The sequence below is a fragment of the Ictalurus punctatus genome, unplaced genomic scaffold, assembly GCF_001660625.3.
Source record: "Ictalurus punctatus breed USDA103 unplaced genomic scaffold, Coco_2.0 Super-Scaffold_100046, whole genome shotgun sequence".
Lineage (NCBI taxonomy): Eukaryota > Metazoa > Chordata > Actinopteri > Siluriformes > Ictaluridae > Ictalurus > Ictalurus punctatus.
Genome location: NW_026521087.1, coordinates 3,454,787 through 3,465,704, shown reverse-complemented (window position 1 = coordinate 3,465,704; position 10,918 = coordinate 3,454,787). Strand labels below are relative to the sequence as shown.

At 40.2% G+C, this 10,918-nt stretch overlaps 1 protein-coding gene and 1 long non-coding RNA gene across 2 annotated transcripts in view; both read left to right on the top strand.

Moving 5' to 3' along the window:
- LOC128630122 (NACHT, LRR and PYD domains-containing protein 12) overlaps positions 1–10,918 on the top strand; it is a 462,144-nt gene that overhangs the window by 441,346 nt on the left and 9,880 nt on the right. The gene's annotated exons all lie outside the window — the stretch shown is intronic.
- Positions 5,305–9,912, top strand: LOC128630192 (uncharacterized). The gene is made up of 3 exons (XR_008394570.1): positions 5,305–5,419; positions 7,377–7,568; positions 8,428–9,912. It is a non-coding gene; the product is annotated as an uncharacterized LOC128630192 (long non-coding RNA).

The following is a 10,918-nucleotide window of genomic DNA, read 5'->3' as shown; positions in this document are numbered from 1 at the left end:
AAGGAACTGCATGACTACACGGACTGACCTCATCTTTATGTGCCCAGCAACTGCCACCGTGTTCCTAAACTCCGGTCCTGCTAAGGTCAGTAGGTCATCCAGAGTGACGACTCCAGCCCTGCAGAACCCCTCCGTGAGCGCAGGAAACGGCTTCCTTTGAGATACATCTAAAATGGAACCATTTATGATTGGCTCCTCCAGCGGCCAGTAGAGAGAACTTGAGCATGGTACTCTCTGCACTGTTAAAAGTCTCCACACTTTAAAAACATTACGGTAAAAAACAGGAAGTTTCCTGATGTCCATCTTTTTCGGGTCCATCCAGAAAAGAGGTTTATTTAAATCCAGCCCTTCAAGTGTCTGTAAAATGACACATGCTACAGCCTTCCAGTTTGCATTTACAGGTCCATGTAGCAGCCTTTGCACAAACTGTAACCGAAAGGCTGCAGTACTGCTCTGCAGGTGCACCAGTCCATGTCCCCCTTCATCCTTGGGGAGAAACAGTACACTCTGTGGAACCCAGTGTAGATTGTTTCAAGAAGACGTTATCATGGGCCTGTTCATTGTAGATTTCACACTTGCACAGTTGCTTGTAGAAACCGACTGCTCTTTTTCGAATTTCTCTATGGTCCACTAAAAGTGTCCCATCATCAGAAAACAGGCCATGTATCATCTTATTCTGACCATTCTTTTTTCCAAATTAAAAAAGAATTTCGACGGTGCATCCATACACTCCACATTCTGAAACCGTGACCTGACCAGAGCTCCTTGTGCAGTAACGTCTGGCAATTTTTTCAATAAATTCTTTTTTGTCATTAAATTTTCTATGCATACCTGCCGTCCTGTGTTTTTCATTAACACTTGAAGCGCCGTTATTTCATCTTCCAAGGATTTCATGCGTAGAGTTGTGTCTCTCGTGACATTGGAGGTATTTTGTTGACACAGCTGTTTAATTTGCGTTTTGGCAAAATCCCACCACTGTTGCACGATTTAAAAGAACCCTTTGTGGTTCTAAAATCACTCCACAAATATTTAAACACATCCCTAAAATTAACGTCCTGCAATAGACTGGTGTTAAAATGCCAATACGCACTCTTATGCTTGAGTTTACTTAAATACACAGTAGACAGAACCATACAATGGTCCGTAAATCCTACCGGTATAATTACACAACTTCTAAAAGCACTTAACTGCTGTTTAAAAGCATCAAATTTATCCAATCTGGCCATAGAGAGCATATTATTGTAGGAGTGCACCCAGGTATACTGCTTTTGCATGAGGTGAAAATTTCTCCAAATGTCCACAAGGTCACAGGACTTCATTAACTCGACTAGCCTTCTACGTGATGGCATATGGGGCTCTACATGATTCCTGTCCATATCCAGCTCTGTACAGTTAAAATCCCCCGCTAGAATAAAAAAATCATCAGAGTCACAATTCTTCAGGACATCATCTAAGGTTAATAAAAATAACATTCTTTCAATGGCCGTGGTCGGGGCATAAACACAAACAAAAACGACCCACCTATTCTCATATTGAGCTCTAACCTTTAACAGTCGACCCTTTATAATCTCATCAAGTTGATAAGAACAGGGGATAAAATTATAGGAAAATAAAATAGCTACTCCGCCACTGGTAGATGTCTTATGACTTAAAACGGATAACCCTTTAAACTCCCTGGCCCAGTCCGCAGCATTATTAGCGTCTGTGTGGGTTTCCTGAGCAAAGATTACATCAATTTTCTTTTGCTTCACCGTTTCAAACAACAAAAATCTTTTATTTCTTTCCCTTGCTCCATTTAAATTCAACGAAGCGATTCGAAACTCACTCATAAATATGAGGAAAAATAATAGATTTACGTACATGATGTCTAGGATTGACTATCACTACCGTTATTGTCTAACATTACATTGACTTTTGTAAGGATTTTCTTTAGACGGTATCCCTCCTGATCAGTGAAACCCCCTTCTCCCATAAACCCCCTTGTTTTTTTAATTTAATGAACTGTTCCACATCCGGGAAACCTCGTCTATCCTCACATTCCTAGCATGTTTAGTCTTTCTCAGAAAAGCCCTGATGTCGTCCACGCTATATTCATGGCTCGAAAAGCCACTTAGATTTACACTAGTATTAGTTGTTAATCACAAATTTACACTACATGTAATACTACAGTCAGACGCTTCGCTCTCGCTCTCTACCTCCCCAGAATTCACTCCACTCCTCTGCAACATCTTTCCTCTTAGCCTGTGCATGAGGACGATTTCTCCGTCTCTTTCTCTGGGGCACCTTGAACACATTCTCTTCCGTGTCCATATGAGAGCTATCATCCGCAACTTCATCAGCAAGGGACAGATCACACTATCTAGTGACGCCGTACTATCCTGTGTATCCTTATCACCTAAATCTGGCTCATTCTCAGCCTTCTCTTCTTCACCTGGTTTAGCACCGACACCCTGGTGAGAGGGAACAGCTTCAGGTGTCTCCACCTGAGAAGGTACTGCTGCTCCCTCTCCCGGTGTGTGGGCCCCATCCACCCCAACACCCTCTCCAGCAGTAACCTCGTTACCAGCAGCCTCGTTAGCATTATCATTATTTTCGGGATTTACCTGTTTTTCCGGACAGGCCCGCACCAGATGACCAGATAAACCACACCCAAAACACTTCATTGTAGTAGTAGTAGCGTAAATAACATAATTAAAATCTTCCACCTTTACATTCAGCGTCAGATCCAGATCATTATTATCCTTCAGAACCATGTACACACACCGTCTGAAAGACACGATATATTTTACACGAGGGGATTTACTTGTAGTCGCTATCTTCTTGATCTGAGAGACCGGTTTTCCATAGTGGGATAGAGTTTGTGACAGAACCTCGTCCTTAATAAAAGGAGGAACATTCGACAGGATGACTTTTTTACACAGGGTTGATAAAGGAAGCACTAAGTGGAACACACCATCAATCACAACTCCACTGTCCACCATGTCGTTTACTAACTCCACCGTTTTCAGAAACAGCACAACGGCACTATTCATCCGGGCCGCAGACAGAATGTTGTCGCATCCAACACTCTCCCCCACGGCCAGACTAACCTCCTCAACGCTGGCGGTAGTGGCTACTTTAATAGCATGCCGCCGCGTGAGGGAATCATACTTCCCCGTACCTGAGGCAGCCATGCTTCCCAAAACAACACGGAAACAGCCGCCCAGGCCAGCGAGAAAAATCACACACAAACACACACACCTGCGCACACACACACACACACACACACACAGACACACAACAAACAATAATAGATTTAAACTCCCTCAGAAAACAAAGACCTAAAAGGAAATCGTATTTCTGAAGAAAAGACAGATAGAAAAATGAACAAGCGAACTTTGGAGCAGCGGCCTCGGCCACTGAGAGAGAGAGAGAGAGAGAGAGAGAGAGAGAGAGAGAGAGAGAGTTTCTGTGTGAGAGAATGTCTGTGTGTTAGAGAGAGAGTGTCTGTGTGTGTGAGAGAGAGAGTGTCTGTGTGAGAGACAGAGTGTCTGTGTGAGAGAGAGATAGTGTGTCTGTGTGAGAGGGAGAGAGTGTATCTGTGCGAGAGAGAGTCTGTCTGTGTGAGAGACATAGTGTGTCTGTGAGAGAGAGAGAGTGTATGTCTGTGTGTGTGAGACAGAGATAGTGTGTCTGTGTGAGAGAGTGTCTGTGTGAGAGAGCAAGAAATTGTCTGTGTGAGAGAGTGAGAGAGTGTCTGTGTGTGTGAGAGAGAGAGTGTGTCTGTGTGAGGGAGTGTCTGTGTGAGAGAGTGAGAGTGTGTCTCTGTGAGAAAGAGAGTGTGTCTGTGTGTGAGAGAGAGTGTGTCTGTGAGAGAGTGTGTGTCTGTGTGTTTGAGAGAGAGAGAGAGAGAGTGTGTGTCTGTGTGTGAGAGAGAGAGTGTGTCTGTGTGTGAGAGAGAGTGTGTCTGTGAGAGAGAGAGTGTGTCTGTGTGTTTGAGAGAGAGAGAGAGAGAGAGTGTGTCTGTGTGTGAGAGAGAGAGTGTGTCTGTGTGTTTGAGAGAGAGAGTGTGTCTGTGTGTGAGAGAGAGTGTGTCTGTGTGTGAGAGAGTGAGTGTGTCTGTGTATGTGTGAGAGAGAGAGTGAGTGTGTCTGTGCGTGTGTGTGAGAGAGAGAGTGAGTGTGTCCGTGTGTGTGAGAGAGAGTGCCTGTGTGAGTGAGAGAGAGAATGTGTCTTTGTGTGAGAGAGAGAGTGTGTCTGTGTGTGAGAGACAGTCTGTCTGTGTGAGAGACAGTGTGTCTGTGTGAGAGAGAGAGTGTGTCTGTGAGAGAGAGAGAATGTGTCTTTGTGAGAGAGAGAGTGTGTCTGTGTGTGAGAGGGGGTGTGTCTGTGTGTGAGAGAGAGTGTCTGTGCGAGTGAGAGAGAGAGAGAGAGTGTCTGTGTGAGAGTGTGTCTGTCTGTGTGAGAGAGTGTCTGTGCGAGAGAGAGTCTGTTTGTGTGAGAGACAGAGTGTGTCTGTGAGACAGAGAGTGTGTCTGTGTGTGAGAGAGAGAGAGTGTGTGCATGTGTGTGTGTGTGTGAGTGTTTGTGTGTGTGTGTGTGTGTGTGTGTGTGTGTGTGTGTGAGAGAGAGAGAGAGAGAGAGAGAGAGAGAGAGAGAGAGAGAGAGAGAGAGTTTGTAATTATCACTTCATGGGGACATCATCATGTTTACACAGCAACCTCATGGGGACCAAAAACATTATGGGGACAAAAATCCACGTCCTCACAGGGGTGATGCATTGAAAAGTGTTGAGGAGGCTGTAAATAGACGCCTCACAATTTTTTATCTTTGGCATATAACGCATGATCTGGACAAACTGTGTGTGTGATCGGTTTGGTCTATGTCGCCCCCTTTAGTCTGGAACCGGTATTTTTTGGGGGAGGGGCTTGGCCAACCACTTCACACACTCTGCAAGTCTGATTTATGCAAATTATGGTACCACCCACTTAGTAAAGGACTGTGGCTAATCTGCATATACACATTAGCTCTATTACCTATTAGCGTACAAAAAGGGCCTGGTAAGTTAAAAGCCTAATTAGACTGTTAGAAGGTTAGATTGTTAGCATAAGCTACACATTAATAAGTCAGAACAGATAGTTATCATGTTTTCCAAATAATTATAAGTCTTAATAATAATTAAAGTTTCAGTTTTAAAATTTTTGCACAGTGAAATGACACTTTTTAAAAATCTCTAAGCAGTAAAACGAAATCCTTAAGTCGGGTTATGGCGGAGTGTAGTTTTTTTGACTGCACTAATAGTTCATAAACACCACACAGGAAGTAGGAAAAGAACTACATTTCCCATCTGCCCTGGCTGTCACAGGCTAATAGCACCAGCTGCTTTCCATTACCCTAAGGAGTGATTCTACTGCTGCAACGAGAACAAATACAACGAAAGGTAAGTTATTATTATAATTTTTTTGCAGTTTATAAGTTTGTAATTTTATTTCCGTGCTTTAAGACTTTATTTATAATTGAATCGCAATATTAAAGTAATTGTTATGCTAGCGGACTTTACTAGCCAGAGTTAGCACACACTTTAACCAATCCAGCACATTAGTAAGTACAATAAGTTAATAAAATGAAGTTAATATATTAAATAGACTTTGGTGGTTGTCATGTCATGTGAATATTTAGTGTTACACCGACTTCTGTAACTAGCTTCACCATGTAACGGATAGTTCGGTTATAAATAGCAGAGTCAGGCTTCCTAAATAGTTATCGATCTGAGCGCTGGATTGAGTTTAAAGCCTCTGAAATCGAGGACAGGGTGGACAGTAGTCTGGACCGAGCCGAGCTCATTAGTTCCAGTTATTAGTTTGTTATGAATCTGTAAAGCGCTGGGCGGTGGTGTGATGTGCTTCGATGTTGTAACTACAGCGCGCTCCTTTTATTCTGCGTCTCTAAACACCGCAGCTGAGCTGTGATCTGTGTGTAGAACAGGTTCTCACTCAGCACAGTCATTAGCAAGCACGGATATGGTTATTTTCTTACTCAGAACATCATTAGGGACTGAAAATCTCAAATCTCAGCACTGTTAGAGCTGGCTGTGCAGGGTGCCAATACTTTTGAGAGCCGGCCAGATCGTGTGCCAATATTTCTGAGAGCCGAACAGATCGTGTGCCAATACATTTTAGAGCCGAACGTGTACAGAGGAAAAACAGCTTTCTCCTTAGAGGGCCAATACTTTCGAAACTCAATGCCAGTCTATGGGAAATTTTCTGAATTTGAGCTTCCGTAGCGGGAATTCCGGCATTCCGATCGCTTATAAAAGTCATAGCACACTTCAATAAGCCGATCGATTCGACACCTCACCCGTCGATCTCCGACAAACGGTGCCGAAAAAAAAGTGGAAGAAGAAGAATAATTATTATAATAACTAGACCGGTACATTTCCTGAAGAAAATGTGAGTTTCGAGAGTCGGACAAATAGGTTGGTAGAGGGGTTTAGCATGATGCTCGCATGTTTTAGCATCATGCTAGCATGTTTTAGCATGTTTTTGCATCATGCTAGCATGTTTTAGCATCATGCTAGCATGTTTTTGCACATTTTAGCATCATGATAGCATGTTTTAGCATGTTTTAGCATCATGCTAGCATGTTTTAGCATCATGCTAGCATGTTTTAGCAAGTTTTAGCATCATGCTAGCATGTTTTCGCATCATGCTGGCATGTTTTAGCATGTTTTAGCACTGTACTGGCCGTGTAGGGTGCCAATACTTTTAAAGCTGGACAAATAGGGCGCAAATATTTTCGAATGCCGGACTCTAGGGCACCAATATAATCGAGAGGCGAAAGCGTAGGGTGTCAATAATTTCGAGTGCCGGACGCTAAGGGCGGCAATACTTTTGAGAGCCGACAGCATAGGGCGCCAATACTTTCGCGAGCCAGACAGATGGGGTGCCAGCATTGTTAGAGCCGGCTGTGTAGTGCGCCAATACTTTTTAGAGCCGACCGTCAAGGGTGCCAGTACTTTTGAGAGCTGGCCGTGCGGGGTCCCAATACTTTTGAGCGCCGGCCGGAGAGTAATAATAATTATAATATTATTATTATTATTATTATTATTATTATTATTATTAAGTATGCAAGGGAACAATAGTAGTGCTTTTCAAGCACCACTAATTAAATGATCCATAGAATTAACCTGCATAAAAAACGACAATGTCTGCATAGTTTTTCTTCAAAGTGTACTTTCATTGTACTTGAAAATTGCAGTTGTGAAGTATTTGTCCACTTAAACATTTACATCTGACCGTTAACAATAAAAATTCTGTGCAGAGCTATCATATTTGTAGAATTTGATGTTGAATATTCGGTCACTGAATACTTCTCTCTTTCTCTCGTTGTGTATTAAGTATTGATGCTGCAAAAGAAGACGGATCTTTTGGTAGGCTGGTTAATGATGACCACAAGCACCCAAATGGCAGAATGCAGAAGACTGAAGTGGATGGAAGCCCACATCTTGGTCTGTTTGCTTTAACAGACTTTAAAGAAGGTGATGAATTACCTGCAATTACGGAGGAGGAGACTGGCCTTGGCGTAGCAAGGTATGCAGGGTATCTCCCTCTCTGTTTTCACAATTTAAAAATTATTAAAAGATAAACATTGTCTTATCCGGCAGTGTTGCAATTCATTTTTGTTGCACAACTAATTTTGTTGTTGTGCATTAACAATAAAATTAGACATTATTGTTCATCTGATCTGCTTCAGGTATTTTACTGCCACGTTTAAGCATTAACTACAAAACATGTGTGTGTCTGAATGCACCGTAATTATCCCAAAGTCTTCCAAAGTATCCCATATCTAACCCTGAAATCACAAACTTAATTCCTATAGTGAAATAATTATTGTTTTTGTCGTATTGAAAAGCATGTTTGCTTTCTGTTACATAATCTTGTCTGTTAATAGTTACCATACGGAGTCCCCACAAAGCATGTTTTATTCAGGTGTGTGAGGGAGTCTTGTGATAGCTGAATAGATATGTGAATTTAGAACAGTGTCCCCATAGGTCACTTAAACCTGTTTAAATATGCAGATTATGGAGGAGGACACTGCTGAGAGCAATGGCCAGGAGAAACAGCAGCCATCACAGTCTACACCTTTTCTGGATCATAAATATCAGAATTGTGTAGTTTGCTGGCACTTTTAATCCTGCCTTTCAATCACACCTCTCCATAATTTCCAACATAAGCATCCCCTGGGACTCAGTAGGTTCCCTACTGCATCTTCTCCAAGAAAACTGAGTACTCTTAGATACTATTTGGTACATATGCACAAACTGCAGTCAGAGTTTTCATTCTTGAGACGTGAAATCTAAGTTCCAGTCTGTAAGTTGCCAGACAATAATTTCTGTTGGGTGTAAGGGTGTGTGTTTGCTATGTAACTAATGTTTATTCTTACATTTAGGTAAAACATCTACTCTGAATAAGAGGAAGGCTCGGGAAGGAAATGAGGTCCATGCAGTGGAGAGACATATGAAGACCTTCATCATGTCATGTCGTGTCCCAGGGAAGTTGGTCTGTGAAAACTGCATTAGATCTGAGTCTTTATATCTTAAAGATAGAGACTGGCAAAGTGTCAAATTCTACGTCTATAACTGCACTATAGCTTACAAAAGAGATATAAACAAAGATTAAATAACACTTTGATAGTAACACTTTACATCTATATTACAGATACTGTACATCATAACATCTGTAGTAATGCTTTAATAATAAGTTACGTTACACCTCTAGCCTTTTACTTTGTAATGAACCGCTCAGCATTTACTTCATCATAAACTAATCAGGAACAAATCAGGCATTTAAAATATCCATTAGAATCTTTACCTACACCGTTATATTGAATTAGATCAAATTGGTTTGGGCCGCCTTCTTCCAGTGGGTCCTTATGCAGGTGACTGACAAGTTCATGAGTAAGCCTATTGGGCAATAAAAGCTTCAGTGTGCTACCCATTTACATGTTTAGACTGCCTGGAATCAAAATTAGCTACCTCAACATATATTATTAAGTTGTTACTGTCACTTTTTAGCTTAGTCAGTTAAGTGGATATAGAATAAAGTAAAAAAATTGTGTTTATGACATTTGGTTGTGTGTCTGTGTTTGGCTAGTATCTTTATTTTTCTCAATATGTTTAACTTTGAGCTGGCTATATGTAGTAAGCAGAAGTGTTATGTCAAACTTAAATGAGTCCAAGTTCATTCATGGCACATGTGAGCTTAGTGGTTCTGCACTTTAATGGGCAAATATTTGTTGACTTTTACAGTAAAGAAGCTCAAGACTCAAGTTGTCTTTATAATGTTGAATAGACAGGGTTTTTTCACCTGACTGACAATTTTTCACTTGATTAGAGATCCAGACCAATAAACAAATCCTTCATGCAGCTAAAATATCAAAAGGATGAGTTTCTTTGTCATTTTGACTTGCCAAAATGACTGGGGATAGTGTTAATTTGTGATGCATGCCTGTGATAAATAAGTGAGGTTCAGTACAGCTAGCACCTCTACTTTTTGTTCCACAAAAAAAAGTATACTTTAAAATGAAACGCTTCTTAGAATTATAGCCTCAAAACTAATAATAGCACTGGTACCACCTTCCTTAACAAGTTCCTAGGTTTCTCAAAGGGTTCCTCTGTTGGAAATAGAAAGCTCCAAAAAAATGTAGTCTGTTATCTATTACGTGCAGATATTGAAATTTGTGTAAGAGAGCTTTTTGATAACCAAACTTTCACTGATTGCATATTTCACAAATAAGGCTAAGAGTCCTTAGTATAAACAATTAAGAACAACTGTTCAATATAATTTCATGAGAAGCTCAAACCTTCAAATAGAGAAAATACACATCATATCTGCTTTACAGACAGCCCTCTAAATTAGACATACTTAGTTTGTAATTTTGTATAAATAAAGTTAAATTTAAGTTAAATTGTATAAATAGAGTTAAATTGACAACTTTGTTTTTTAAAACCATGTCCCATTGTTATATAAACGACCTGATCTGTGTGTATGCAGATTAACTATCTAGTGATGTCCCCTCTACAACATGAAAACCAGCTAATTTGCTGTGCATGCAAATTAGGTCCCCATTAATGATGAGTTCTTGTTATGTCCACGTTAGGTGTGAAAAAACCAAGCACAGAAATTTTGAGATTTAAATCCAGAATTTGAGATATGTGTTCTCAGGCTTAAATTATACATGCCTGATTTTTTTCACATCTGTAGGACCTCAGGAAAGTGGTGTCCCCACAATACATGGGTGGGACTACTGACCCCAGAATGTTCTAATTACAAGAATGTGTGTGTGTGTGTGTGAGAGAGAGAGAGAGAGAGAGAGAGAGAGAGAGAGAGAGAGTGTATGTGTGTGTGTTAAAGGTACAGGAGCAGTCTGGCTGTGCAGCTACAGTAAATGTTAATAATAATAATAATAGGACGTTATTTAAAAGCTCATGCAGCTGATGTTATTTTTATTTAGTAGTTAATTTAACATGCTATGCTAACATGTAAACAATAAGATAATATTACCTGACGTACATTTTACACTCAATATTGTCTGTTTCTGTTCTATTTCACCAACAAAAATATTTCCAAACAAAGCCACAGCAGGTCCTGCTCCTTTTTCCTCCTAATTCCCTCATTTCTCCACCTTAGGATTAATAAAGTATTATCTTATCTCATCTTTTGTTCAAATAGGAGATTTCTTATTTATTTTATTTATTTTGTTTATTTTTAAATAGGAGACTTTTTAATACTTTTATTAAAAAATGGCTTCATGTTTCTATTATAATGAAGCATTTGTTCAAACAAAAATGCTTTCAGTCCTTTAAGGATCATTGTAACTGATGATGTTGTTGTTATTATTATTATTATTATTATTATTATTAATAATAATAATAATAATA